Source organism: Dasypus novemcinctus, chromosome 26 (assembly GCF_030445035.2).
Source record: "Dasypus novemcinctus isolate mDasNov1 chromosome 26, mDasNov1.1.hap2, whole genome shotgun sequence".
NCBI classification, from domain to species: domain Eukaryota; kingdom Metazoa; phylum Chordata; class Mammalia; order Cingulata; family Dasypodidae; genus Dasypus; species Dasypus novemcinctus.
This window is the reverse complement of record NC_080698.1, coordinates 35,405,038-35,411,037: the sequence shown is the minus strand read 5'-3', so window position 1 is coordinate 35,411,037 and position 6,000 is coordinate 35,405,038.

Here is a 6,000-nt window from a genome sequence, read left to right as displayed (position 1 = left end):
AAACTACAGACCAGAATCCTCAACAAAATTCAGTAAAATACAACAATGTATACAAAGAATTATGCCTGACAACCATGTGAAATTTATTTCTAGTATGTAAGGCCAGTTCAACATTTTAAAATCTGTCAATGTAATCCACTATATCTAAGGGTTAAGGAAGAAAAATTATATGATCATATAAATTGATTCGGAAAAAGCATTTGGCAAAATCCACAACTGTCCATGATGAAAACTTTCAGCAAACTAGAAATAGGTGGGGATTTCCTCGACTTGACAATCTACAAAAACCCTTCAGCTAACATCATCTTTAATGGTGAGAAATTGGATGTTTTCACCCTAAAATCAGGAACAAAGCAAGGATGTCCCTTCTCACCATTCCTTTCCAGTAACATACTGGATGTTCTAGCTAAAGCAATATGATAAGACAAGAAAATCAAAGCTAAATAGACAAGGAAGGAAGAAATAAAACTAATTTTATTTGCAGATGACATAATTGTCTACGAAGAAAATCTCGAAGAATCAACAACAAAAGCAACAAACTGTGGGGGGGGGGTGTATGGGAACCTCTTATATTTTTTAATGTGATATTTTTATGATCTATGTATCTTTTTAAAAAAGGAAATTAAAAACAATTTTTTAAAAAATGGATCAAAAACCTAAAAGTAAATCAAGACCCATAAAACTTACAGAAGAAATTGTGGGAAACCATCTTCAAGACCTGGTGGTAAGTGGTGGACTCTTAAAGGAGATAAGAGGACTGAGATGGACTACTGATATTTAATGTATGTAGAAGTTTTAATTAGCTTTACTGTAATAGTGTGAAAATGTACAGAGTGGATGGTAACACATAGTGAATAACAGCTAGTTTATAAATTGGGATGTGGCTGAAAATGGTAGTCTAGGTATGTAATGCCAATTGACAGAATGCTAGAGAATAATCTAGGAACTGAATAGCACAGTAAACCCAGAGGTGGATGAGAATTGTGGTTGATGGTACAGATGTAAGAGTGCCCCGTGTGAGCTAGAGCAAATGTATATCACTACTATAGGGTGTTGGGAATGTGGAAAAGCATGGGAAAATTACAGCTGGAGTGACCTATGGACTGTGATTAGCAGTGATAATACAATATTCTTGCATCTATGAGGAAGCTGTACTGTGCTGATAATGAGGCAGTATGGAAAATGAGCCAAATGTACGCTATGGACATGGTAACAATCAGATGATATTATCTTATCTGTAACAAATGTTCCACCACAGTGTGATGTGTTGATGGAGGGATGTTGTTTGGGAATTCTACACATGTGTATGATTGTTTTATAAATTTACAACTTCTGTCATAAAAAGTATATTTAAAAAATAATAATAGGGTGGGTTGGGGAAAAAACACACCAATAATAAGATGAGGACTATGCTTAGTATGCTTAGTAGTAAGGTTTTAACAATATTCGTTCATAATTTGTAACAAACATCTCACAGCAATGAAAAGTGTTGGTAGAGTGTTGATGTAGGGGACCCCTGTATGATGTTATACGTGTTTGCTCTGTAAGTTCACACCTTTTACTATACATTTAATTGTTTATGTATGTTCATATTTAAATGATATAAAGATCATAATAATAGGCTTGGTTAGGGGAAAAATTCTTTGGTTAGTAGTAATATTTTGACAATGCTCTTTAATCATTAGTTAAAAAGGTTTAACAATGCAAGTTATTGGTGGTAGCATGAGTTATGAGAGTCCTGTATGATGTTATATATGTTTGTTTTGTAAGTTCACAAATAAATAAGCATATTATTTTATGCTTATTGTTTATGTATGTTTATGTATGAATAATATACTTCAATACATTAATTTAAAAAAACAAAACAACAAACACCTATAACTAATAAGTATAGTAAGGTTCAGCATACATCAGTATACAAAAGCCAATTGTTTTCTCATATACCAGAAATTAACAATTGATATTTTCAAAAATGTTAGTTACCACTTACTATTGTATCAAAAAATTCCTAGGCATAAATCTAACAAAATATATACAGGATCTATATTTGGAAAACTACACAACTGATGAGAAAAATCAAAGGCAATCTAAAAAAAAATGGAGATATATTCTATGTTTATGGACTGCAAGACTCAATATTATTGCATGTCAAGTCATCCCAAATCAATTTATAGATTCTACATAGTCCCAATCAAAATCTCAGCAAGTTATTTTGTAGATATTGACAACCAACTCTAACCATTATATGTAAAGTCAAATGATCTAGGATATCCAACACAACACCAAAGAATAAGAACAAAATTGGAAGACTCTCTACAAAATTTAAAGACTTGCTATAATGCTATAATGTTCAAGAAAGTATAGCTTTGGGGAAAGAAAAAGCAAACAGATCAAATGAATAGACTAGAGGACCCAGAAATAGACTCATTCTAATTTAATAAACTGATTTTTAATAAAAGGGCAAGGGCAATTCAATAAAGAAAGGATAGCCTTTTCAAAACATGGTACAGGACAATTGGAAATTAATAAAATCATAATAATAAATTATTAACCTAGACACAGACCTTACACCTTTCACAAAATTAATTCAAAATGAATCACCTAAATGTAAAGTACAAAATTACTAATCCTCTAAAAGAAAATATACAAGAAAATCTAGGTAGGGTTTGGCAATGAGTTTATAGATGCAACACTGATCAAAACAATTGATACATTAGACTTCATAAAAATGAAAAATTTCTGTTCTGTAAAGACACCATTAAGGGAATCCAAGGACAAGCTATGGACTAAAGAAAACATTTACAAAATACATATCTAATAAATGACTTACCTCCAAAATATACAAGGAGCTCTTAAAACTCAATAATGACAAAATAACACAATAAAAAATGGGCAAAAGTTCTGAACAGATATATCACCAAAGAACATATACCAGACAAATAAGGATATGAAAAGATGCTCAACATCACATCATTTATCATTAGGGAACTGAAAATTAAAACAACAGTGACCACTATACACCTATTAGAATGGCTAAAATTTAAGAAGCCAAAAATTGCCAATACCAATTGCTGGTAAGTATGTGGAGCAACAAGAACTCTTACTTATTTTTGGTGAACATGCCACATGGTATAGTCACCCTGTAAGACAAGGTGACACCTTCTTAGAAAACGAAATACAGTCTTAGCAAACAATTTAGCAATCATACTCCTATTTACCTAACTGATTTGAACACTTATGTCTGCACACACAAAAAACAGCATGCAAATGTTTTATAGAAGTTTTATTGATATTCACCAAAACCTGTAAGCAATCAAGACATCCTTCAATGGGTAATGAACAAACAAATTCAGGCACATCCATATGATGGAATGTTATTAAACAATAAAAGCAAATGAGCTCTCAAACCATGAAAAGACATGATTAACCTTGAAATGTAAATTGCTAAGTGTAAGAAGTCAATTTATAAAGGCTACATAGTATACAGTTCCAATTATATGACAATCTGGAAAAGGCAAACCTATAGTGATGGTAAAAAGTAAAAATCAGTGGTTTCTATGGCTTTAGGGGAGGTGGGGAGGGTTGCATAGATGAAGCACAGGATTTTCTTTAGATTGCTGAAACTATTCTTTATGATATTGTAATGGTAGATATATGACACTGCCTTTATGAAAATCCATAAACGTTATAGCCCAAGAGTAAAATTTAATGCATGCCAGTTTTTAAAAAATCATTTAGGACATTGGGGGACTACAAGATGGAATTCTAAAAGTGAAAAAAAAACCTACTTAAAAACAATCTAAATGTATTACAAATGTATGAAACAACCTCACTGAATAGATTAAGAGGAAAAGGTGCTGACCCAAGTAACTTCAGAAATGTGCAAATCTGTAAGATTAATGCAAAAGAAACTGTACATAAGCACTGTACTCTAGTTGGTAAAGCTGTTTTTCACAGGTATTCAGATTAACAACTATGATACCACCATACATATATACTGGAAATGAACAATTAAGTGACTGGATTGAGTTAATTAAGGGAGCCTGTGGAGTTAGGTGTCTCACTGTTGATGTGGGAGTTTACAGATAATCAAGGAAAGGAGGCTGGAATAATCCATGTGTGATGGATTAGAGTTAGAGATACCAGTAGGAATTTATGTTTAGCTTAATATAGATGCAGAAGGTTACAGATCAAAATATTTATAGATATGTATATATCTAGGGATTAGTAAATACACATTTATTTTTCTGCTCTATTAGCTGAGAGGACATAGAAGCAGTAACATACCGTTAGTAACAAGCATACCTAGCTTCCTGATACTGGTTTCTATTCAGTAAAAGGAACCAGGTTTCCTTGGACAAATGGCTGATTCTAGGACTGAGGCAAGAAATACACCAGATTATCCAGGAGCATCTTATACTGCCAAAAAGTCAGGAAATGCTAAAACAAAACAAAACAAAACACACACAAGTTGATGGGGTTATGTCAAAGGGACACAAGAGTCAACCAAAAGTGTTCCCAATGGCCAAAGTTGAAACAATTTGAGTAACAAAATAAATGAAGTAGTATTCAATTATAACATATAGTATGAAAGAAATATCCATGAGTTCATAGTTTTGGAAGAAAAAAAAGACATTAGGTAAAACCTAAGGAAATCTGAATAAACAATGGACTTTAGTTTTAATAGTGTACTGATATTGGTTCATTAATTTTATCAAATGCAAAACATGTTTATGTAGGATGTTAATAACCAGGGCAATTGGGTGTGAGGTATAGAGGAACTCTGTACTTTCTTTGCAAGTTTTCTATAAATATGAAACTGCTCTAAAATATTGTTTATTAAAACAAAAAACCAATATCCACTTCTTAAAGAAAATTAAGGCTAACAGAGTAAAAAGCAGGGGTGGGGATGCAACAAGGGAGTGAAAACTTTAAAACCTTGCTTGGTTTTGAGTCCTTTTCCTAATTGGCCGCATGACACAATTTCTCAGAATCCCATTCTTCCTCATTTACTGTAATAATTGTAGCTATCATTTTAGCAAAATTAATGAGGTCAGGTACCCCATTGGATTGTTTACTACTATTATCTCCAAGAACAGTATTAGCACAAGTAAATATTCAATAATGATTTGTTTAGCAAATGAATGAATGAAGGATGGATGGATGGATGGATGGATGGATGGATGGATGGATGGATGGATGGATGCCTAGAAGGAAAAAGAAAAAAAAGGAGGAAGGAAGGGGAGAAGGGAGGGAGGGAGGGCTCTTACTCTGTCGGGCACAGTGTTCCCTGCTGTCCTTCAATGACTTTAGTTAAGGCATGTTGTATGAAATCCCCCCTATTTGACAGTTGGGGCACTATGACTTACGGAAGATATATTTCATATTTTTTACACACACCCAGTTAAAAAGTGATATAGCCAAGATTCAGACCAAACTGTCTGACCCCAGAGCCCACATACATAACCCGTGTTCCCTCCTGTGCCCTTAGTTACCCAGTGCAGCAACAATATGGAAGGAGTTTGGCCTTTCCCAAGTATCCCATGCCCCATTACTTCTGGGCCATGATGGACTCACACTAGAATATTTCTAAGGTCCCTTCTCCTTCAGGACTCCTAGCCCAGCAGTTTCCATTTGTCCCCCACTTCAAATTAATTATCTCCATCTGAACTTTGCTTGGATAAAAGCACCTCATCCATAATTTGTCTTTTCTCTGGCCCCTCAAGGGAGACACAGAGACAAAGACTAATGCATGTCCTCCTCATTCATTTTATGATAACAATATCTTGTCCTGACACACAGGCCTGGGATTACTCAGCAAGTTCAAGTGAAAAGAATAATAAGGTGGGGGGAGGGCTGGGAGGCACTAGAACAGAGACCTTTTCCTTTAAATACCAGAATGATAAAAAGCAGTTCAACCCTGATAGCATCAGAAAACTGCAGCCCAAGTAAGATTTCTGTGTTGGAGTTTCTGGTTTTCGTTGTTGTTGTTTTTTCCCC